This window comes from Monodon monoceros, unplaced genomic scaffold (genome assembly GCF_005190385.1).
Source record: "Monodon monoceros isolate NGI ecotype Baffin Bay Population unplaced genomic scaffold, NGI_Narwhal_1 Super_Scaffold_22, whole genome shotgun sequence".
Taxonomy (NCBI): Eukaryota; Metazoa; Chordata; class Mammalia; order Artiodactyla; family Monodontidae; genus Monodon; species Monodon monoceros.
In genome coordinates, this window is record NW_021703779.1 from 122808222 (window position 1) to 122834036 (window position 25815).

Below are 25815 nucleotides of genomic sequence, written 5' to 3' on the forward strand. Positions count from 1 at the left end.
TCGGATCTGTGAATCCCATGGGTCTTGGGGGGGATTTCATGCAGGAGTAAGAGTGTGGGCAAAAGGGCAAAGGCGAGCACACTCTAATCCACAAATGACTAGGTCCACCTAGCCATGTCTTGTTTAAAACCATTATAGGCTGCGTTCTCTATCCCTGATTACCAAGTCTTTCTGCAGAGGCTAGGCCCAGGTGCCTCCTTGTTTCCACTCAGACACCCCAGCTTCTCTCTGGGCCTAAAAGTGCACAGACTGCCAGACCTACTGGTAGCTATGTGGGTTTCTTTTTCAATTATGAATGAGATTATATCAGAGCACTTTAACTGAAAACACAGAGTCATTAGTCAAGAGCTTTTCCAGCCTCAACAGTGAATTAATGTGAAATTTGAATACATTTCTTAGCTTCTCAAATTTTTAATTTCTGCTACAAAATGATAATGCTTCTTGATTTCTCATTGAAACCTCAGGGTGCTAAGTATTAACTAAGGAGAAATAGCGATAACTGGCATGCTCTGAGTTCACTCTAGTAACAAAGATGTCACCAACAAAAACAGTTCCTAGACCTTCATTCTCATCCACCACGGTGGGTTTTTCAGAGAGCTGGGATGCCAGGGAGGGGATTGCTGAAGGCTGGTGATGAAGTATTCCTTTCAGATGGAAAAAAGAGTTCTCCCTATTTCAGAGTGATTTCTTGCCTTTTAACATTGGGTTAGTTACTGATTTATGGAGGAGCTTTTGACAACACCGAGGACTAGAATTCTCTTCACAGCATGGCTACCAGCAGCCTGAACTTTTTCCCTACCCTACTCCTAGGAACTTTGACCCCCAAAGGACCATCCTCATACTTCTCCAAGAGAAACACATATTTCGTTCTATGCTGCCAGGACATTTTAAGGCAAGATAATGTAATTTAAGATCACCTGTCTGGGAAAATATCCATTTGAGTAACAGCCAGATCTTTCTTAATATATGGTCTTTCTCACTGATTGGAAATTTGGAACTGTCTTTTCTTGTGTGGTGGCAGGGGACTGTGCCTGGGACCCTAGATGAAGGGTCTTTGTTCAGAAACTTTCTCCATATTCACTTCCTCCGGCTCTCACCCCGATCTTGTTGACTTCATAATGTAGTTTTTATTGGTTTTCATATTTCTGTCCCTGAAGTCGAGCACTCCTTGTACTATTTATACTTAGATGTGGTGGACTACCTTAGTAGATCATGAGCTATTTTGTATGGAATAGGCTTCAATCCTATAGAAAGAAAAAAATTACTAATTGAGGATCAGCATGTAAACAGAGGGATATTACCACTAAAGGCAAATAGGGCGGTCTGTGTGAGCACTACAGAACAAAGAGACGCATATAGGTGGGCCAAGATTAGGAAGGCCAGAATGCAGTCTATTGTTTGAGTTCAGCTAAATAAGCTTGATCTGGAAACACTTAGACTGGAAGATAGATGTCCCCCTACTAGGTCAAGCGCGATTCTTCAATGATGAAACACCGTTCTTCAGTACTGAAGCATTATTCTATATCCAGCATCTACCACAGTGCCTGGAACATAATAGGGGCTCAGTAAATATTCAGAGAAATAATGAATGAGTCAGTCTTTCAATTTATTTGTAGCCCTGACGGTGACTTCAACTTCAGCCTTGAAAGTACTTCAGATCAAAAGGTTTCTTTTTACAGGAAGTGGTGACTAAAATATGCTGATCTTTGAGTCTAAAAGTAAAAGTTATTGGCACATAATAAGTGCTTGATAAATATTTTCCAAACGCAGCTGTTAGTGAGGACTCTTATTGCTGCTCTTCAACTTCCAAGATAACCCTCTCCCCATTTTATTCAGTTATCCCATGAATCTTGGTGGAAAGATCAAATGATCTTATACCCAAAGGGAGAAAGTCTCTGAATGCATTTGGTATACAGTGTATATGGACTGGATTGGCACTCCCACTCCAATGATAAAATTCGAGTACACATACAGATTACGTACAATTAAAATTAGGTGTGAGCCAGGGTGCTGGTGAGTTCAAAATAATGATGATGGCCAAAAGAAAAGAAGTGAGTGGAGAAATATTTTCTTTGTTGGAAAGTACTGGTCGTATAAATAGCATTTCATGAATAAGAATCATGTCCTTCAAAATGCTCTTTACATACACACCTGAGCTTACCACGTAATGAATGGGCAGTGGTGACTGTCACTCACGGGCGATTTGAACTTGCACTTACACCATGCCAAGGGCTTTGTAACAAGAAAGTAATTGCAAAAAGTCAACATCCATTGCTAGACCAAGTATAGGAAATAAAAGTTCTTAGTGCAATGGTAATGTGGTAGGAAGGATAGTCTTGGGTTTTCTTGTAGTATCTGTACCGAAAAGGCAATGGCCACCTTCACTCCCCTTGTACTTGTTGAAAAACAGCAACCACTGTTGACCTAGAGCACTTTTTCTCAAAGTGTGATTTGGCATTGGAACCACCGGCAAGCATGTTAAAAATGCAGATCCGTTTAGAGAATTAGAGAAATGCAAATAAAACCACTACACTTCACACCCATTAGGATACCTGCTATTTTTTTTAAAAGTCATAAAACAACAAGTCTTGGCAAGGATACGGAGAAAATGGGACCTTTGTGCACTGCTGGTGGGAATGTAAAATGGCATGGCTGCTGTAGAAATCAGTATGGTGGTTCCTCAAAAAATTAAAAAAAAAAAAAAACTATCACATAATCTGGCAATCCTAATTCTGTGTATATATTCAAAATAATTAAAGGCAGGATTGTGAAGAAATATTACATGTCTATGTTCATAGAAGCATTATTCACAGTGTTCAAGAGGTGGAAGCAACCCAAGTGTCCATCAGCCAATGAATGGATAAATAAAAATGTGATATATATACAATGGAATATTATTCAGCCTTAAAAACGAAGGAAATTCTGACACATCCTATAACCTGGATGGACTTTAAGGACGTTATGCTAAGTGAAATAAGCCAGTCACAAAAAGACAAATGCTGTATGATTCCACCTGGATGAGGTATTGAAAGGAGTTCAAATTCATAAAAAGTGCACGGAGAGTGGAGGTTGTCAGGGCCTGGTATACTTAGTACTACTGAGCTGTACACTAAAAAAACAGTGAAGATGGGAAATTTTATGCTGTGTTTTTAAATTTATTTTACTTATTTATTTTTGGCTGCACTGGGTCTTCATTGCTGCGCGAGGGCTCTCTCCAGTTGTGGCGAGCGGGGGCTACTCCTCGTTGCGGTGTGCGGGCTTCTCACTGCGGTGGCTTCTCTTGTTGTGGAGCACAGGCTCCAGGCACACGGGCTTTGGTAGTTCCGGCACGCGTGCTCAGCAGTTGTGGCTTGCGGGCTCTAGAGCGCAGGCTCAGCAGCCGTGGCGCACAAGGCCTAGTTGCTCCGCGGCATGTGGGATCTTCCCGGACCAGGGCTTGAACCCGTGTCCCTCGCATTGGTGGGCAGATTCCTAACCACTGCGCCACCAGGGAAGCCCTATGCTGTGCTTTTTAAAGCCACAATTAAAATTAAAAAAAAAAAAAAAAAAAGACCCCAGAACCCTATTGCCAGCCTGCTAACCCAAATCTCTGGGACAATGGCACTGGCAGTGTGCATTTAAACAAGCCCCCTGGTGATTTCCAGAGACACACCAGCATCTGAGAAGAGCTAAGCTTGGCCCTTTCAATTCATACGGTTCTTTTCGCCTGCATTTTCTCATTTACTACACCAACTCTGTAGGTGGCTATTATTATAATCACTATTTTGCCAATAAGAAAACTGAGGGTCAGAGAAGCTAAGTGAATTACCTCAGGTCACAGAGCTAGTAAGTGGTGGAGGCAGGGTTCACATCTGTGTTCACCTGGCATCACTCTCATTTTCTTTCCATGTGTATCTCAACTTGCTATGCCCGCATGCCTAAGTTTCATTTTGGACATGAAAGTTAGACTTGACCTGCCTTCATGTGTCTGACAAAATATTGAATGTCCCATAGTGGTTTTTGTTTGATCTCTTGTGGTTACCCACATTAGCATTTTTAGAGGATGCTCATTCTTATTTATTACAATCTGACTGTCACCCGCTCTGATGTGCAGGTGTTTTTTGATTGTATCTGAGTTTTTCTTCTATTTGGATTAATGATCTCCATTTTTAATCCCTCTGTGTATGTAACTTGTGTGGTTCCCTATGTAGATTCATCTGAGGTTTCCTGTATTTTTTTCCCCCTAACTTTTGGATATAACTTTCGATTCTGTTGATGTCTCTCACAAATCTTTATTGAGTTAGTTAATGTCAATCTTCTACTCACAAATCTTTAGTGCCTCCTGAGTAAAATTCTACCACATTGACTACTTAATACAGGAGTGTCCAAATTCCTTAACCTGGTATGTGGGGACCTCTATAATCTGCCTTCAAGACACCTTTCTAGTCTTTTCTTTTCCACATGCCTGACATCTAATTGGATCTGGAATATTTGTCATCTCATGAATATGCACTGGATTTTCCTACCTTCCTGCTTTTGCTCCTAGCATCCCCAGTGTTCAGAATGTGTCTTCCAACCATATTCATCCGTCTTTAGAAACCTGGCCCAATTCTGTTTTCATTGTGACTCTCTTTGCATATGACCCCATCCTAAAACGATTCCTCGTCTGGTGTATTTTTATTGCATTTAATTTGTTCTATGCATAAGATACTTTTTATCAACTGCCTTGATTACTGCAATTTGCATGTGTGCCCAATTTCCACTATTAGATTACAGGGACTTCACAACACAGACCCTGAACTTATAGTTCTTAGTTGAACAGCAGTACTTTTGAACCTAGTATGTGTCACCCACTCTGCCCTGAGGGCCACTGAGATGAAAGACAGTTCCTGCCCTCACGGGGTTCAGAGCCTAAAAGAAGAGGCAGAGAAGTAAGCAATTTTATATCTTACACAAGTATACCCCCTTGGATTCACCCTTAGAAATGCCACTCTGTACATATCTTTAACCTTTAACAGAGTGGTCAGTAATCTAATTTCTTGATAATTGATTAAACGTTTCCAACAAATCAAAAACTACTAGCCAGAAACGACTTGTAACTTCTGAGCTAAAACAAACTATAAGTGGAAATTCACTTAAGTGGCCTGTGATAATTTAATTCGTGTTTCTAAACTTGGATGAGACCCACCAATTGCTCGTCAATAGTCAATAAACCTTTTGCAATGAGGAATAAACATAGGAGAGTGATAATTTCTTATGCACCAGTAGATGGCTGTGGACTTTGTACTGACGTATTTAGCGGGATTTTCTTTGTAACCTATGATTCTGCTTATCTGTAACTATGAAAAACAAATCAATATGGTATTGGATTCGTTTTGGATGGGAGGAGGGTAGATTGGGGAAATAAGAAAAGATCAGACCCGAATGCAGTGACTTCATGAGAAAGAATTACAAACAGATACATGCAGGCTGATGAAATCCAAGAGTGAAACTGAAATCACTGCTGCGTTCAAGTGTTTTTTTTCCTAGCACTTATAGCGAAGCTTAATGAAACCTTTTTTAGGCCTAAGAAAATTGCCCCCATGGACCATACACTTAAGATACATCTGTCAGTTGAGCAGTATCTGTATTCTAAGTGATTTAAAGTTTATTGTAAAGTAAAAATAGCAAGAAGCGTGGAGTGTGTTGAGGCCTTTGTTACTGGAAACGACAATAGGTAGTGTTCTTGGGTGTTGCCCTGCTTTTTCTTTAAAAACAGTGAGGCTGGGCTTCCCTGGTGGCGCAGTGGTTGGGAGTCCGCCTGCTGATGCAGGGGACACGGGTTCGTGCCCCGGTCCGGGAGGATCCCGTATGCCGCAGAGCGGCTGGGCCCGTGAGCCGTGGCTGCTGGGCCTGCGCGTCCGGGGCCTGTGCTCCGTGGCGGAAGAGGCCACAACAGTGAGAGGCCCGCGTACCGCAAAAAAAACCAAAAACAAAAAACCAGTGAGGCTGTCATTTGGGCTCCTGGCCCTCTGGGGGAGATGGTTATCTCTGTTACTGTGCATTTGTTTAGCACTCCATGCTGTCAAAGCCCCTTCTCTGTTCACCTGCTGGATATGTCAGATGTATTACTGAGATGTTTTAAGTCACAATTCATTGGTTTCTTTCCATTTTTGGCTCTTGATTAATGTTAAAGGTGGAATTACTAACGGGGCATAAGATCACAACAATATCTTTAATTAATGGAGTGCCTTGGCAAACAGAAACACTTTTTTTTGTATATATATATATATATATTTTTTTTTTTTGGCTGTGTTGGGTCTTCATTGCTGAGCACGGGCTTCCTCTAGTTGTGGCGAGCGGGGGCTACTCTTTGTTGCGGTGCGCGGGCTTCTCATTGCGGTGGCTTCTCTTGCTGCGGAGCACGGGCTCTAGGCGCGCGGGCTTCAGTAGTTGTGGCACATGGGCTCAGTAGTTGTGGCTCGCAGGCTCTAGAACGCAGGCTCCGTAGTTGTGGCGCACGGGCTTAGTTGCTCCGCGGCATGTGGGATCTTCCTGGACCAGGGATTGAACCTGTGTCCCCTGCATTGGCAGGCGGATTCTTAACCACTGTGCCACCAGGGAAGCCCCAGAAACACTTCTGACACAAAGAAAACTTTCTTGAATGATACTCCTCAGCTTGCTAAAACTCTTTTAGAGATTTTCCCAGGGAAACTGGTTCTACTTTTAGGCTTCATGTTTGTCAATTTGTATTTGGCCCTTAATACTATTTACTTAAATTTTAAAAGTCCAAGGTGAATGATGAATATACATGTTTTCTTAGGGTTTTTCACATGCACTTACATACATGCTTATATATGTATATGTACACACACGCCTCTCTTGAAATTTTGGAAAAGCTTTGAAGATTCTAGATATTCCAATGATCACCTAGGCTGTCTCCCTACCCATTCCCCATTTGATCTTGACCTTGACTCTCTTCTCCTTCATTCCATGCCCCGCCTCCTCTCCTTTCTCTGGTCACCTTGGGCTTTGACATCCTTCCTTCTGGATCCTCCTCTCACCCTCATGTATTGTGGTTTTCACACAATGTTTTAGCTTTTGTGGGTTCTCTTGACTGTAGTGTTTTTGTTGCCTTATAAAAGAAACTTCCTGCTCTAGCCTTGCTGGTTGAACCAGATGCTGGGCATACATGTCCCCTGGATTACTAGTGTGAGAAAATAAGAGGGGTAGGGGATGAAAACAAGGAAAAATATGGCATTTCACTCTGTGTGGGGCCTGTATCTACGTATGTAATTATTGATAAAATAATTTGTTGAACTGAATGACCATCTGCAACACTACTGTCTTCCCTGCTTCAATCCTACCATCCAAGCACCATGCAGCAGTAGAGTGATTTTGTAACACTGTAAATCAGATAATGCCACTCACCTGAGTCAAAACCCTCCAGTGGAAAATGGGATAATAGCACATTCCTGACCGTGGTCTATGAAACTATATGACCTGGCCCCTGCCTACCTCTCCACCTCATCTCAGCCCTCTCTCCACTCCGCTAACTTTGCTTCAGCCTCCGTGGCCTTCTTGCTGTTCCACAAAAACACCAAACTCTTTCCCACTTGAAAGCTTTGCATCTGCTCTTTCTTCTTTCTGAAATACCCTGCCCTCTGATCTTCACACAACGGATTCCTTCTTGTCATTCAGATTTCAGGTCAGATGTCACCTCTTTGGAGAGTTTTCCAGCCACTCAGTTGGATGTGTCTCCTAGTCACTCTCTAGCACATCATCCTGTTTTCATCCTACGTTCTTGTTCATCCATATATTAAGCTGTTTACAGTCACTAGTGCTTGAATTCTATAAGAGCAGACACGATGTCTGGCTTATTCATTTATGAAAGCCCAGCAACTAGAACAATGCCTGGCACTGAGTGGGATTCAGCAAATATTTTTTGTTAATACTTTACCTTTAAGTGATAGCTGGAGTGTATAAGTACTTAACATATATTAAGTATGCGAACATACTTAACATATTAACATATTCGTTCATTGTTTCTCACAGTGGCCCTGTAAGGTGGTGTGATGAATTGGGAGATTGGGATTGACATATATACACTAATATGTATAAAATGGATAACTAATAAGAACCTGCTGTATAAAAAAATACATAAAATAAAATTCAAAAAAACATTAAGATAAATGACATGATCTCCATTACATAGATTAGGAAGCTAAGGTCCACAGTGATACATACATAGAAAGAGGTGGTGCTGGTGTTGGACCCCAGGTGTATATGATGCTATGTTGGTTTTCTGTTGCTGTGTAACAAATTACCACAAACTTAGCAACTTGAGATTACACTCATTTATTATCTCACAGTTTCTGTAGGTCAGATATCTAGGCATAGCTTTGCTAGGTTCTCTGCTCAAGGTTTCACAAGGCTATCTGTAATCAAGGTAATCCGTGCTGCATTCTCATCTGGAAGCTCAATTAGGGAAGGACCCATTCTCAAGCTCTAATTGTTGGCAGAATTCATGCCAGCTTGCTTCTTCTAAGCCAGCAATGGAGAGAAACAGAGTCTCTGCTCCTTCGAGTCTCTGATTTCCAGGAGGGTCTAGATCCTGTTTTAAAGGGCTCACCTGATCAGGTCAGGTCCACCTAGGATTATCTCCCTTCCAACTAATTAGGAACCTTAGTTACATAGGCAAAATTCACCTCTGCCATATTCTATTGGTTAGAAATAGGTTACAGGTCCTACTCATACTCAAGAGGAGGAGATTATACAGGGGTGTGGGTCACTGGGGTTCCTCTTAAAATTTTGCCTACCACATGGTGCCAAAGATCATGCTCTTTCTACTCTAATCTGGGTAGAAGATTGGGATCAAGATCCCTTGGAATTTTAAGATATTATAATTGCATAAATAAAAATGAGAAGGAATAAATCCCAAATGAATGAATGGTTTGAGAAGAGATTCCCCAAACTGTTGTGCTTAAAAATACAATGCGAATCACAAGAACTAAATGGAGCATTGCGTAAGATTGAATCGAAGAGCTTGACCCTCACCTCTCATTTTGGATCACAGTTTGCCTTGCAGTTCTTCACTCCTCCTGCCCATCTCATTTTGTCATTCGGAATGGAGACACTCCACTTTAAAGGTAAACTCATGTTGTCAGATGTGTGCCTTACTGGAGCAAAAAGATGGCCTCTATGGGAAGTGAGCAGATTTAACCAGGCAGCTGCTGTAAAGACATGCTTTTGAAATGCCTTTTTGAATTTTATGCTTTGAAGACTGCAAAAAAGGGATGAGCTGTGTCTAGAGAGTCCACATGTATTCATTCAGTGTCTCCATATATATGTCAATCCCAATCTCCCAATTCATCACACCACCTTACAGGGCCACTGAGAAGCAATGAATGAATATGTTAATATGTTAAGTATGTTAGCATACTTAATATATGTTAAGTACTTATACACTCCAGCTATCACTTAAAGTTAAAGTATTAATAGAAAATATTTGCTGAATCCCACTCAATGCCAGGCATTGTTCTAGTTGCTGGGCTTTCATAAATGAATAAGCCAGACAAGGTGTCTGCTCTTATAGAATTCAAGCACTAGTGACTGTAAACAGCTTAATATATGAGTGAACAAGAACATATGATGAAAACAGGATGATGTGCTTGAGAGTGACTAGGCGGTGCCAGACCCACAGAGCCTAGGCACAGAGGCCCAGTGATGCACAGAAGAGGGCGCCTAGCTTGAGGAGCTTTCAGTTGACTGGGAGAAATAGACGTGTCAGCTGAGTGGTGTAAAGATGTGTGTGAGCTCAGACATGGGAATGGGGCTGGAGAGCAAACACTTCTGCTGTCAAGCTGAGGACAGGGTGAGTATGGGGGACAGCAGGGCTGAGGTGAGAGAGCTAGACGGTATTTTTGGCACCGGTGCAAGCCACAGTGTGAGAAGAGATTTTACACTGTGGGAGTGGCCCTGGAGTGTGTTATGAGTGGCCTCATTCAGAAGTAGGCACCCCGATCAGACTCAATGATGATGTGACACAGTCTGCCATTGTATGCTTCTTATAAGCACTATTTGCTGATGTAAGTAGCATGGTGCTGGAGATGCCAAAGGACCCCCTGTGGAGGGTGTGTGATGTCTGGGACTTTCTTCTATAAAGCTAATCAGTGACAACGTGAGAAACTCCTAATGCTGCTTTTGCTTTTCGTACCATTTCAATGGAAATTATGTATTTGCTCAATCCTGAGTAACCAGCATTGACAGTTTCATAAAATTGGAGTATATGGGAAATAAAAGATACATTTTACTTTTATTCATTTCTTACCCAGTGAAGACCAAAAAAGTGATCCATTTGAATTTATAATATTAAATGTCTTTCAGCATGAATGTGCCTGCTTTTATATTAGTATGAAATACATGAAATTGATGGAAGGAACTGAAAGAGCACGCAAGTCCCTTGTATGCCTCAATTCCCACTGGGTGATTCTCATGGCAGTGCTATGAGTGAGTGATGCCGGGCTGGGTGTTTGCAGTGTGGGTTTCCAATGATGCTAAACCTGAAACCCAAGAGGCCAATAGCATTGGCATGTGTGTCTGCATTTACAGGGGTGGGAGTGGATGGCAGCAAAGTTGAAAATGAACTCAAAAGACACCACTCCATCACTTAAAGTCATGTTCCATAAGGATTACTTTCTATTTTTTTGGTGGCTGCGCCGCGAGGCATGTGGGGTCTTAGTTCCCCAACCAGGGATGGAACCTGCGCCCCCTGCAGTGGAAGGGTGGAGTCCTAACCACTGGACCACCAGGGAAGTTTCTTCTTTTTCTTAAATAGTAATTCATAATTGACAGATAACATGAATATCCTGTAATAAGGGCAGGATTTGGAACTCTCCGGATTCTCCCACTTCCTAGCTATTTTTATTTGTAGATTTGGGTAAGTCACTCACCTTTAGCAAATTCCAGTTTCCTCAGTTCTAAAATGGGAATGATTATATTTGTCTCGAAGTTTCACTAAATGAATTATGTGAGCTATCATATATAAGGTGCCTAACATAGTATCTGGAGCTAGAGTTAGAGATGGGTCTTAGACAAAGACAGCATGGAGAGTGGTGAGAGCACAAATTTTGGAATTATTTCTTCATTCAGTAGGCACTGGTTGAATTAGGCTTTCAGTTAGTGCTAGGTATTGGGCTGGGTACTGGATGCGCAATGGTGAATAAGGTTACACGATCACCTCTATTAGAGTTTGAAGCCCAGTGAGTAGGATACCAGCTCTGCCGCTTAGCCGTTACCTTGGAAAACCATTTCACCTCTCTGAGCTTTAGTTTGCACCTGTGTAAAGTAAGTATCATAATACCTGCACTGCAGTGTTCTTATGAGATAAAAGGAAACAATGTATGTAAAATACTAGGCTTATTGTAGGTACTCAGTAAATGGCGGCGATAGATCACCATCATCATCAAAGTCCCATTATCGCCATGAGAAATTGAAAGCATCTGGGGTTGACACTACAGGCTCTTTTGGATTGAGGTTCTGTGGGTTTTCCAGTGCCTTCTTTGGTGTTGCAGCACACTAAGCCTTCCCCGTACTCTGCCCTCAGCCCATTTAGGCTCAGGGGATAAATATTAACGTCAACATTCTAAGACCATATAATTGTAGCCGTTGCAGAAGCTGCATATGGAATCTGTTCCAACATCCTTAATTAACCAATGAGAAACAAAAGGTAGCTGGTGCCAGTCAGGACCATAACCCTGCTCTTCTGACTCCAAGTTGACTGATCCTTCTGCTTTCCCACTGCTGCCTTACAGAATGAAGGAACAATGCAGCAGACATACAGCAAACTGTACATAACACAAAGCGAATGGTGCCCTAAATATACCGGAGCGTGGACTGAAAGCAAAAAAGAGGGATGGCTTCATAAAGGGATGTTTGTCATCAAGGTCATTGTGGATCACGACTCTAGTTTTGTAGTTCTTGTGTTGGGGAGGTTCAAGTGCAGTTGGTTTCTGCTTTCCGTGTAGTTACTGGATTCTATGACATCAACCTAAGTCTGGTTTGTGATCAGCTAATTTATATTTTCTGCTGCATATTTTACTTTGATCTTCAGCTGTAGAAGGGCATCATGGAAACACACAGGTTCGGGAACCAGTGACAGTGCTGGACTCAAATCCCAGTGCTTGAAGGAGGAGAGATGGGGACATATGTATGTGTACAGCTGATTCACTTTGTTATAAAGCAGAAACTAACACCACTGTAAAGCAATTATACTCCAATAAAGATGTTAAAAAAAAAAATCCCAGTGCTCTCATTTATCCCCTGTGCGGATGACTTGAGGCATGTTTCATAACCTCTCGGAGCCTCAATTTTCACATAAGTAAAATCAAGGTAACAGTTTTTATATTGTGCAGCTGTGGTGAGGAATAGATGAATTAATCCATGTAATGTGGTTGGACCATTGCCTGATACCTAGTATGCACGCAGTAAATACCAGCTATTGTTGTTGCACCCATATTTATGTACAAGACTTTGTCAGTTGGCAGTTGCTACCATCTTAGATTTGATGCAAATATTGAGAAGCATGAGACATTTAAAATCTTCTGCTGTGGCGATAATGCTCTAATATCACCTTATGCTTAGACAGCACTCTCACTTTCTAATCTTTCAATATGTGAATAAATATGGATCGAGTGCCTGTTCTGTGCCAGACACTGTTTTATCCCTGCGAAAAAGGCAGGATCAGTGTAATTATCTCCATCTGAAAACGGAGAAAGCGTGTGTACCAAGAAGCTAGTGGATTTGCTTTATGTCACGCTGCTCTTAGTATCTCAGGTGGGGCTGGAGCTCAGATCTTAGGACTTCCCACCCAAAGCCCTTCCAGCTTTATTCCGCTTTTGTGCCTAGCACAATGCGATTGCCCAGAGGCAAGCTGAGTATCAGGGATGCTCCAAGGGGGCTGATAAAAAAAAGAAGGCTAGGCGCCACGAAGAGCTAGAGGAGAGTCCGAAATGTAAAGTCCAGGAAGGAAGCAGAGTTCAGAGGAGCGGGGAGCAGTCGGGTGTCCGGAGACCAGTGCGGGGAAGGTGGCAAGGTGCAGCCGACGACTTTTACAGATGGCCTGGCTGACCTGAGTGGGCTTCCTGTCTCCATGGCAGCTTTTGTCCTGAGGCACCTTCGGTGCAGAGCTAGGCTTCGGGCCCTGTGCAGGAGAGGCAAACCTTTCTCTTGAAAGGGTTTCTCTTGTCTTGATCACAGTAAAACAGACTAGCATCATTGTAAATCAGTGAAGTTTATCATTGCGGGTTAATTACAGGTGAGCACAGACAGCTTTGGCAGTAATTATGCCTGTGAGTGGAGTTCAGTGTGGGAGAGGAAGATTCAGCAAAATGAAACGGGCTGTCCTGTGTGTATCGAGATGGCCGTCTTGACTTCCCCACAGCCACGAGGATGGGCTGTACTGATCTGGCCACATTTCCCCCTTAGCTCCCGTGGTGACCAACTGCACCATTTGCCAGATGGTTCAGTGGGGTGAGGGGACAGCATGAGGCTGTGACATGTGACAGACTGAAGTTAACTGACCCGTGTGGGAATTGGACTGATAGCTTTCATATAAGGCTTTCAGAATCTCATTTCACATAAACTGTAGAATTAAAAGGTTATGTAAACAGATCCAAACCAATTGACTTTGGAGTAAAAAACAGCATTCATTCTCATTTCTAATCCTCATCAATTTTTTAGACAGATGTCTGGGGTTAGGGGTTCGCATGAAGACTTAGTCTGAAAACCACAGGGCCCTCATATGGACTCCGAGAGGACTTGGGTACCTATCGATCGCTAGCTAGTGAGAATATACTGTTGGCCCCGAGCAGGCAACTTTAAATGTCAAGAGGTTCAGGAGTAAAGGGTTGACTATCCCCTAAGTCAGAGTCTCCAAATCTCAAGATCCTCAGTACGGTTGGTCTTGATCTGCAGCGCCTCTGCGGAAGAAAATGCTGGCTTTAAAGAGCTCCTTGAATTTCTTGAAGTATGAAATTCCTCTCCAGGTTGAAAGTTCTTTTCCATTTCTGTGCTGCAAATCTGTGAAGCATAGGAATCAAAGTCAAACATGCTGTCGCACAGAAAGTTCAAGTTCCACCTTTAGGTGTGGATAAGGAGTCTGCTTCGCGGTTACCTCCGGTGCCTTTCCAGCCATACTCCTACTATCAGGGCTAACAACACACAAGACCATCAGCGTTCAGGTTTTCTGTGGTGTCATCCCTATCCCTGCCCTCCTCCCCGGCAAACACCCCCCTCCTCCTCCCCGGCTTGCGGGGGTGTAGACTATTGAAATTCACTTCCTTCTCTACATTGTCTCTAAGTCTAGCCCAATTTTTACATTAAGGCTCCCACCTGCTTTCGGTTGCAGAATGACCTTGGAATCTTTTGCTGCGGGAACACAGCTCTCTTGCCTTCTAGCTAGTAATTAGTGTCAGGGGATGTAAACTGCACGGGTTACAAATAGAGCTAGGAAAGGTGAGACATGCTTTTTGCTTGGAAATGTTCACATCATGGAATAATTGGAAAACTTGAGTGGTGAGCCCGTGCTATTATATATATAATATAAACATGTATACATAATGTGTACATGTAAATATACATACCTCTATACATACACACACACACATATATATATATATATATATATATATATATAATTTGTAACAGGATATGGCTAAGGTGCAACTCGCCCTCATTCTTCTATTTGGAGCTGAGTTTCTTCACACTGCAGTATTCGTTTTGATAACCGTGCGGAGACAGATGGCATTTTGTCCTTCTTCCAGAACAGAGGAATAGTTTGCCGAGCTATAGCTAGTATAATGAGAAGCCGTGTTAGATGAAGCTGAGGTAAGACCAGAGCATCTGTCAGTCCTCGCGTGCCAGATTGGAGATGCTGCAGACAAAGTAATATTTCAACAAAAAGTTGAAGCGAGTATAGATTTGTGACCAAAATGATTGCATTTGATAACAATGCCATAGCAGATGTCCTAGAGTTCATGCTTGGTTTTTATTACTGCTCTGTGAGTGTTTTTGGAAGCGAGACCTACCGGCACAGCTTGTATGGCGCGTGTTCGTTATAAAATTTTATTTTACAGAAAACAATGAGATGGAAAATTTGTAGCTAATTTGGTACTTTCCTACTCTATCATGTTTCTTCACTTATTTTATTTAGGGAAAGAGTCTATTCTTGCTTGATTTACTTTGGCGCTTTCTCGCCTAATGAAAGAACATCGTGTTAATTTGAAATAGAGAATGAGAAACGCGCGTTAATGTTCATTATCTAATATTATGTTTTCAGTATGGACCATGGGAAGATGCACCTTAACCTAGTCAGCGCCCTCGTTTTCATCCATTCAGACTTTTGTTTTTTATTACTGAGGGTAATTTTTTTAAAAGCCTTTTTAAAGGATCCCTGATTAGAAGAAGAGAAACCGGAGCAAGATGATTTGCCGACTGTCTTTCATCTGTCGTTAGGTTAATAGTTGATATTGCCTCAGGAAAGCAATTGTTTCAGATCCAGATGATTTAAGGTCTTTACATATGGTGACGAATGTGTTTTAAGGGTACATCATGCCTTTCTGGCCTGAGTGCTGCATAAGGCAGTGTTAACATGACTGTGTAGGAAAGTCCCTTGCTCACAACGTGTGCATTATATGAAGGACCATTATTCTGGGTTTCGGTGGGACGGGAAACAGCGATATAACCTGATCGCTTTATAACATTCCTTATTGGGAGAAGGCAATTATTTTCAAAGGTTGCTGAATGTTAATAAAAGGTTACATGTAGTAGTCAAAATGTTATAGCATCGCGTTTACAGATTGGAAGATAGTCCAATTACATACCAGATTATTTCCTATTACAGGGGCTGTTAGGACCATTCCTGTGCCATCTCTTGTAAGTGAACTATATCCACGGACAAGTGTTCCTGTCTCCCTATACCTCAATGGCTCTTGGGAAACCTATGTTTTAGTTTCTGGCACTCCTCTTTTTGCTTCCCTTTGAGGTCTTAACTTGCATTGTTCTATTTCCTGGCATTTTGTGGTGTTGGAGTCTTTGGGTTACGATGAAAGCAGTAGCGTGGTCGTGGGTTTGCCTGAATGGGTTGATCTGCAGTTGTCTCGTGGAGTGCTAAACCATACCCCTGGCAAGTCTCAGTTTGAATTGGAAATGTTATGATATAGTAACACACTAGTGTGTTAAAATAGATAGGCGTGTAATTAAATAAACATGTCTAAGCTGAAAGAAGAAAAATAACCCATTCAATTTTACTCTCATCTACTTAAAGGCAGTCTCTCGCTTGTCTGTTGTCCTTACATTGCCTGCTTTCTCAAAGCTCTTTTATTAAACGATTTTTTGTTTTTGGTTTTTAAAGAGGCTTGAATTTTGTGTTTTTTTAAAACACTGAATCTAATCTAAATAATTATCAAATACTTCTAATGTTATGAACGGCATATCCAAGGCACTAGGCTTCTGGGACTTTAAACTTATTTAAGTTTGTGTTTTGAAAATGTTTACATTGCATTGCAGAAAAGTTTGGTGTAGTTTTAACTGTCACACCACAGAGAATTTCCTTCTCCTCCCCCTGGCTCTGATCAGATCACTTGCTTGCTTATAATAATTCAGAGGCCCAGAGGAGAAGCTTGGCCTAGAGGAGAAACTTCTTTGTATGGCATTCAAGGTCTTTCACATCTGCCCACCATCCCTCCCCGTCCCTCTCCCATACCTCACACCCTACGCTCCAGTCCTCAAAACCCAAGTCACACCAAGGCTTCCAAGTACTCCACACCACCCCACCCCGGGCACATGCCCTAGCCTTTGAGTAAATTCCCCACCCTCTGTTTCCTCCTTTAATTGCCCCTGTGAGACATGACACTCATATTCTGGCACTGAAATTCTTGAAATTCCCAAATAGGTATCCTCGTGTGAACTGTTCTACAAGTTCCAGGTGCAAATATAGCTATACCTCTCCTTTTTTCCAGTTCATTGCTCAAGCTCCCACTTGCTCCTTAGCAGGAAATGCAGTATCTCCCTCTTGATACCTCTCTTTCCACCCCCACCACATGTCTAACAGGTCTGGGGGTTCCCAGAGTTCAGAGACGTTGGGCATCATCCTGGCTTTTCCATCTGAATAAAGGGAAAACTGGAATCTTAAGTTCACTCTTGCTGTTGTCATGCGGGGGGCGCTTTTGAAAGTTGTCAAAATTCAGAGGTTTCAAGGTGATTTTTCTTGCACCTCTCACATAGGAAAAAAGAAAAATACACATTTGATTTCCATAGGCCATCCCGCTATCCTAGTATTTCAAAAAAAGGAGAATTTTGGTGGCAAAATATTTGTTCCTGATAACAGACAAGACCCTACATTTGAATAACTTTCAAAATATATTCATATGATATCAACAGAGCAGGTCAAGTTGCCCCTCGGTATAGATGAAAAAAGTTGAGGCTCAGGGAAGTTAAGTAACCTGTTGAAGGTTCTAAAGTAAGCTACGTCATAGATTTGGGCCCAGAACCTGTTTTTGACTGTGCCTCTCCTTTAGATTTCTGCTTTTGCATTTTGCATCGTATTTGTTCGCCCTTTGGCGGCCTAGCTCCGCCCTTCCTTCAAAGCTTGGGGCCATACTATGGGCTGTCTTTGCTCTGAGCTACCTGGAAGGTGCACTCCATCTGGCTGGCCCCTCAAAATCCAGCTCTGACCACTGGGCTCACAGCAGAGGCAGGGAGGGAAGAGTTAGGCCACTTTTAGACCCGTTCTGATCAAAGAAAGATGCAACCAATTGAAAGACCACTTCCTCCTAAATGACTTTTCACGTTATGATCAAATAAGCATCGTTTGCCTTTTCCTACTTTAATTATTTAAACCCAAGATAGAAAGTAAATTGTTTTTCTGTTTTATCTGCCCAGATGTGACTAGCAACCAGGGTGACGATTCTGTGTCCATGTGGACAATTACTGCGCTCAGGAACTTACCTTTAGAATGACTTTTGCCATTATGCCACTTATTAAGCAAAATGTGCTAATTAAAAACAAGAAATCAAAGGACAGTTTGTGAAAGAAACTGCCTGCAGGGTACGAAGAGGGCAGACTGTACTCTCTCAGGGCCAACGCTTGGGCACTGTTTCTTATTGGATAAGTAAATGGCGTAGGCACAGTGATGACCCAGGGAAACAGCAGCAGCCTCATTTCATCTTCTGATAACTTAATCCTGTACATAATGCTAACCTCAGACCCTGCAGTATAGCTTTTGCAAGACCAGGGTTGGCTTGAAAAACAGACAAAGAAATAGTAAATTAAATTCAAGATTGAAAGAAATTATTTGAATCCTTTTTTGGTCAAAATAGGCATATTCACACCCCAAAAATAAGCTCAGTGAGACTAACAAAGTTTACAAATAAGCGACTTGGCAGAATCTATTTGTTCTGCCCTCAAAGAAACATAACTTTAGAAAGGGTAAGATTCCCCTGGGAGCGCTGTGAGGGAAGTTTAACATAAAAATGGGTAGCAATATTGAAGAGATATCTGTACCCCCAAGTTCATTGCAGCATTATTCACAATAGCCAAGATAAGGAAGCAACTTAAGTGTCCATCACTGGGTGAATGGATAAAGAAAATGTGGTATATGTATACAATGGAATATTTTTCAGCCGTGAGAAAGGAGGAAATCCCGCTATTTGCAATAACATGGATAGACCTTGAGGGCCTTATGCTAAGTGAAATAAGCCCTACAGAGAAAGACAAATACTGTGTGGTATCACGTATATGTGGAGTGTAAAAAAAAAAAAAGTCAAAGTCATAGAAACACAGAGTAGAAAAGTGGTTGCCAGGGGGAAATTGGGAGAGCTTGGTAAAAGGGTACAAACTTTCAGCTATAAGATGAACAAGGTCTGAGGATCTAATGTAAAAATTGTGACTACAGTTGATAACACTGTATTGTATAATTTGCTAAGAGTGTGGAATCTTTTCACAATGTATGTGTATATCAAATTATCACGATGCACACTTTAAATACCCTACAGTTCTGTCAATTACACCTCAATAAAGCTGAAATAAAAACAAAAACAAAAAAATGGGTAGCAGATCCCAACGTTATGTACTAAGTTTGGATGAGTCTCATTTCCAGGGGTCTGCTGAGGCAGTCCTGGACTGTACAGGTAAGAGGTCACAGCTAGCCTTGTTCCATGTCACCATTCCTTATAACCCCTGTGCCTTAATAGTGACTTGTGGCCAGTATTAGAAGAGTTTCCATTATTTAGATCACCGTTTTAGACTAATATTCAGACGACTCATTTGCATGCTGCTGACTTTGGGTAGATCACATCTCTTCTTTGCACCAAGTATGGCTTTTCTACATTTCACTGTGTTAACTCCTATTCTTAATAATATTTTTTATTAGTGTCCATTGAAAGAAATTGCGGCTTCTTAGGTTTGGTGCAAAGATATTAAGTGGTCCCAACAAATAATAACATACATATCACGCAGATCTGTAGTTCTGTGCCTCAGAATGCCAAGTCACATAGATCTGTACACTATGTGCAAATCAATGGAGAACCAGAGTGTGTGCATATTCTACATAAATGGTAGCACACTATATATGTAATTCTGTAACCTACTTTCATCCTTCAAAAAACTCGAAAAAAAAAAAAAAAAAAGATGGCGGCAGGAAATGGTTGCAGACATACTTCCATGTCCAAAAAAAAAATCACCTTTTTTATTGGTTGCATGCTAGTCCAGTGTGTAGCTGTGTGTTAATTTATTTAACCTGACTCCTGTTGAGGTACATTTGGATTTCTTCCAGTTTTTCACTATTCCAAAAAGTGCTACAGTGTTAACAACATTCATAACATAAACATAACATTCGTAACATAAACATTGTTAGGAATACTGGCTTTTTGTATTTTGTGATTGTCTGCTTCAGGCTGACCTTGTTCAACGTTGCTTACGTGGGAAGTAAGTGAGCAACAATATCTAATTGTAGTTTTTATTTGTGCTGTTTAGATGGTTATTGAAGTTGAATATACTTTCATATGCTTTCCGCTCGCTTTGCTATTCTTATTTTAAAAGATACCTTTTGCCATTTTTTTGTTTTAATTTCTGTTTTCCTTCTTAAATTTTCAGTTTGTAGGAGCTCATTGTATATTGGGAATATGTTCTTTTATATTATCATGTGGTTGAAAATATTTCCCCCAGTTTGTCATTTTTCTTTAAATTTTGAGATGTTGTTTTACTACGTGTAAATTTTTTTTTTTTTTTTTTTTTTGGGGTACGCGGCCCTCTCACTGTTGTGGCCTCTCCCGTTGCGGAGCACAGGCTCCAGACGCGCAGGCTCAGCGGCCATGGCTCAACGGGCCGAGCCGCTCCGCGGCATGTGGGATCTTCCCGGACCGGGGCACGAACCCGTGTCCCTTGCATCGGCAGGCGGACTCTCAACCGCTGCGCCACCGGGGAAGCCCCTATATGTAAATTTTTAATTTTTAGTTTCTGTGTGTTCGAATTTTCCAGACTTTTAAGTTATGGCTTCTGGTTCTTGTGACATGTTAGACGTTTCTCACCTTAAGCAAATGATCTTTTATATCCTTTATGGTATTGCTTTATTGTTGTTATATTTTTGATCCATTTGAACTGAATTCGATATAAAGAGTCAGGCAGAGTTTCAACTAATAATGTAGCTTTTGATTTTATCTCATACACAAACTTTAGTGTTAGTTGGGGTTGATTTTTTTTTTTTAACCTTGATTTTGCTCCCATTTGTTATCCAGTTAACCAAATACCATTTATTAAATAATAATTATTTTCCTAAATGATTTATCATGTAGGCACATATGATAAAATTACCATATATAGTAGGTTTTATTTCTAGAATGTAATGATAAAATTACCATATATAATACGTTTTATTTCTAGAATGTATTTAATGTAATACTTATATTTACTTTTGGAGGCTGTGTCACTTATTAGAAAGAGCGTAACTTTGACGCCAGTCATACCTAGGCATGTTTAGATCATTTTGAAAGGAACGTTTTTTGAGTGCCTACTATTTGCAGGTATCTTATATACAGTTCTATGATCTCTAAGCTGTTTGACCTTAACTTCTCTGATCTTCACCTGTGACATTTGGATCATATACCTACACCCTAGGGTTTTTGTGAGTCTCAAATGAAAAAATGTAAGGCAGTCCTTGCTTTCCACGATAGTGCAGCACCATAAAAGTGACGATGTAAGCTGAAACCATGCCAAGTGTTCCCACTGATTAATGGGGAAAATTGTGATTGTTCCATGACCTTTAAAAATTTTGTCAAAACATTACAAGCTCTTTTACTGTCAGTTAAAAGTATATAGGGGAATGAAATAAAGCTATAACATGAATATTTATTTAGTGTACTATAATTTAAAACAGTAGAAACATTGAACATTAAAGTGTTTATTAAATTTTTCTTTATTGAAAAAAGGTATCAAGAGTAGTTTGAACAGTATTTGCTTTCTTGTTGTGTAACTTACAGTATGGAGCAACCATCTTTTCTATGCCTTGGTGAGTGGTCATACTCTTTTTTCAAGTTTGGGTCAGTTTTCAATATTTTAACCTTTGTGCTTTCAATATGGTGAAATATCTCCAAGAGTCTCTTCGATGTGAAAAATTTTGCCACTGTCACTTCCTCTGGGACTTCATCGTCTTTTTCTCACAACTATTGTTTTCATATTTGCTGACTAACTCACCTTCACTGGGGTCCTCTGGCTGCATATCTAGGGTCTCTTGAGTTGCAGCAGTGCAGCAGTGTCAACAGTCCCGTGGTAAACAATTTCTTCTATAACTCCATTTATGTTTGGTTCAGTTTTTACTTCCAGTGTTACCACATTTTGTTTCTTTGCTTCACTTTCATCTTTGTTGGCTGATTCCCTCTTTCGATTATCCATTTTTGTAAAATGTCACGTGGTTTATCAATGACCCACAAGGAGGCAACACAACCATGACACACTTCGCTGTGTGTCCCTTTACTGAATAACAGACACTCGGTGACCAATCACAGACTTTGAAAGAAGTGACGTAATTGATCAGTAGTCATGATGCACATCTGTTATTTCTGTGGTGATTTATGGGGTGAAGAGCTAACAGTGAAGCTTGTAGTTTATGCAATTATTCACAATTCCTATACTGTGATAACTGAAATTTGAACGTGTGTTTTGGGGGACTGTTCCTTAACTGAACTGAGGTGACTGAAATTTGTGCATATCAGAATTGTGTGAAATGAGGACTGCCTCTAAAGTATATACCATAGTGCTTGACATATAGTAGGTGCTCATGAAAGATAAGCTCCCTTTTCTTTTCCCTTCTGGTGGATCTAAATAGCCCTACACAAAACTTTACTGTTGATTGGGGTTACTCATTGAGTTCATTATTTGAGGAAAGGAGATGGATTTGGAAGGAAATCTGTGAATATATGACCTGCACAATATGTTTGATTTCCATATTTTTGCACCATAACTATAGCCTTTTCCTTCAGCTGCTACTAATCTCCCCACACTCCCTCCTGTCTTCAGGGTTTCCTTCACCAGTTTGGGGCATTCGTTTATAATCTTTTCAGGTTGATTTCTGCTATCCACCCTGACAATTTCTGACAAAACTCAAACATTTATTGGGCTTCACATCTAATATTTCCAATTATTATTTATAAATATGTGAGTTTTAAAATTAAATCTTCTCTCTCAGACAAAAACAAATGTTCCCAAATCACACAGACATTGTTAAGAGAACAAGTGTGTTTTATCAGTAGGAGCAGAACTAGGTAGGAGACCAAGCAGAACGTTGATTCTAGTGATAATGTCTTAAAAATATTACTTTTAATGGTATTGGGTTTGAATTATTTATTGGCTCTAGGTTATTAGAATGTTGAATTTATTGTGGAACCTTGAAATGTGTTGCTCCCTCTTTTTGCTAGCACCTTGGGACAGGTACGCCATTGTTGCGTTCCACTTCTTCCCCTGTAGGTCTTAATTTAGTATGTGAAACGACTCCGAAATACCAGTTGTAGACACGTCATGGTTTATCTTCCACAGAAAGGTGGACCACCATTTTGCCATTCTTCAGTGAGATTCCAATTGCTGTTAAGTTAAACTTGCTAGAAACAATAGTAGTTCTCTGGCATGATGACTCTTCATGGCCATCTGTTAGGGTGGCACCGTGCCCACCCATAGGGTGGTATGCCAGTTTCAACAGGGCACAGGTGCCAGCCAAACATAGGTTTAGAAGGATAGCCTGCGAGAACTCAGCAAGGAGATCCTCCAGGTGGTTAGTGATGCCAAATTAGACCCACATGCTTCATTACAAGGGATCACATCTGTTGATGCTTGTGGGCATTATATTGTCAATTAAGGCTTTCTTTTTCTGTTTCTTTATTCATTCCGACTCTGGACTGGGAATACAGAAAATCAGGGGCAAAATTTGTCCTCGACCAGCAAAACAATCAGTGTTTCCCATGTCTTCCCCTGATGTCTGTCTTCCGCAGTCCCAAATTTTATTCTAAATTATGTGAATACTAGGAGACACATGACGTTAGCTTATGAGGCTCTCTGTTGTTAAAGATAACATTTAGGAAACAACCAACCAACTCAGTCTCAGATTATCAGCAACATTCGAAGAATTTATCTGCTGGAACTAGAGACTGTGATTCCAGTTAAGCCTGTGTCTTATGTGTTATCTGTTATTTCGTTATTGAAGGATTATTTTCAACCAAGAATGAGACAGACCATAATGAGCCATTCATTATCCAGTGTTCTTGTTCAGGTCTGGGCTGCAGTGCATGGCTTGAGTCCAGAATAGTGTTACTACACATTTGTGTGTTTCAAACTACATTACAGGTTAGGTACATGAGGCATGAGGGAAATACAGCTATCTATGCCATATAGAAGGACAGAAAGCTTGAAATAAACATCTTGGAGATTTAGGAGCAGAGGCAGGGCTGGGGTAGGAGGCATTTACTGCTGTATAATAGAGACCGTGGTAGTAAGAAAGAGCCTGTCCTTTAATTATGGGGTGGAATTTTAAAGGTTACGTCAGCCACTTTCCTCTCCTCCAAATGTCTGTGCACCCAGATTACAGATAAATTCATGAAAAGTTAATAATATCATAGCTTTCATGGAAAAGAAGCTACAGATTTGGGAATATATTCCTGATTTTTGTGGTTGCTATCTTGCCACGGCAAGTGTTTCTTCTCTTTCCATTTTTCCCTTGGTAGCACTACCGCAAGCAGAAATCAGAATTAGCACAGAAACAGCCTGAAGGGATGTGGATGGTGGTGGAGGAAGAGAAAGAGAGCAGAATGGTAAGCACACCAGGCTTTGCAGTCACAGAGACCTCGGTTTGAATCCCAGCTTTATTAATTACGAATGCTCTTATTAAGGCTACTAGCTGCTCCTACCAGCTGTGTGACCTTGGGCCAACCACTGAAACTCTCTTCTGGTCCTCAGTTTTCTCATCTGTAAAATAAAGATAATAATACATATATAAGGTACCTGGCACACGGTTGGCACTCAACAAATGGTAGGTATTAGTATTAGGGTTATTATTTTTAGGGTGTAGAGTCAAGGAAAGGAAGGGGTGGCAAAGGAATGATTTTATTTTGTCAGCATAGAGCCTAAGAGGGCCCACTGGGCCCTTCCTCAGCCTTATTTTGGAGAGCTGGTGTTGATTTCCCACCACATTCACCACACCCGCAGTGGCTGTCCTAAGTGCTCATCTTTCTCCCCCAGCCTCTAATCCCAGCATGATGCCCCTCGCCATGCACAGCTGACCATCCTCCTTTTTTGCGTAATTACCCTTTCTCTTTTTTGTGCTATATTTAATACACAAATGAATGTATGTATGTATATGTCTGTATATATACAGATACATAATAAGTTTTATGTTGGGTATAAAGAAAATTGTGATGAACACCCATGTACCCACCCTGAAGCTTAAGAAACAAACATTACAAACACTACTGAAGCTTCCTGTATGCCACCCCACCCTCATTTTGTCCCCTCTGTCCCCACAGTGGCCAACACTACACTACTCTGAGTGTTCTTTTTATCATTTCTATTGCTTCCCGTTATAATTTTATCACATATGCGTGAATACTTGTCAGTGCTTTTGAGCATTATATGCATGGTGTCATACTGCCTGTTTTTCCTTCTGCAAGTTGCTTTTCTCACTCAACATTATGTTTGTGCAATTCATCCATGTCGATGCATGTAGTTCCAGTTCACCCATTCTCATTGACATCGTGTTTCATAAAATAAGTGTAACATGCTTATTTATCCATTCTTCCTTTGATGGCCATTTGGACTCTTATCTCTTCTTTTGGCTGCCAGTGAACACTCTTAAACACATCTCTTCATATTCATGTGCAAAAGTTTATTTAGGTATATACCTAGGAGAGAGTTTTAGGCAACTTTTCAAGAAAAATTTTTTAAATTGTTAAAAAAAAGCAACATCGATTAATACATCCACCAGCATCACACAAACTTCTCTCAGCCCCACATCCTCACCAGAGCTTAGTGTTGTTGGACTTTAAAAGTTTTGCAAATCTGCTGCTGTAAAACTATACCTCATTTGTGGTTCTAATTTGCGTTTCCCTTATTGCTAAAGAGGGTGGGAGTTTTCCGTGTTTACTGACCGTTCATGGTTATTATTTGGTGAAATGCCTGTTAATGTCTTTTGCCTGCTTTTCTGCTGGCTTGTTTGAAGTGACTGTCTTTATCTTTAGTAACACTTGTTGCCGTAAAGTTGATTTTATCTGATATTAATGAGTGATTCCACCTTTCTCTGAGGTCACAGCAGCACAATGTAGC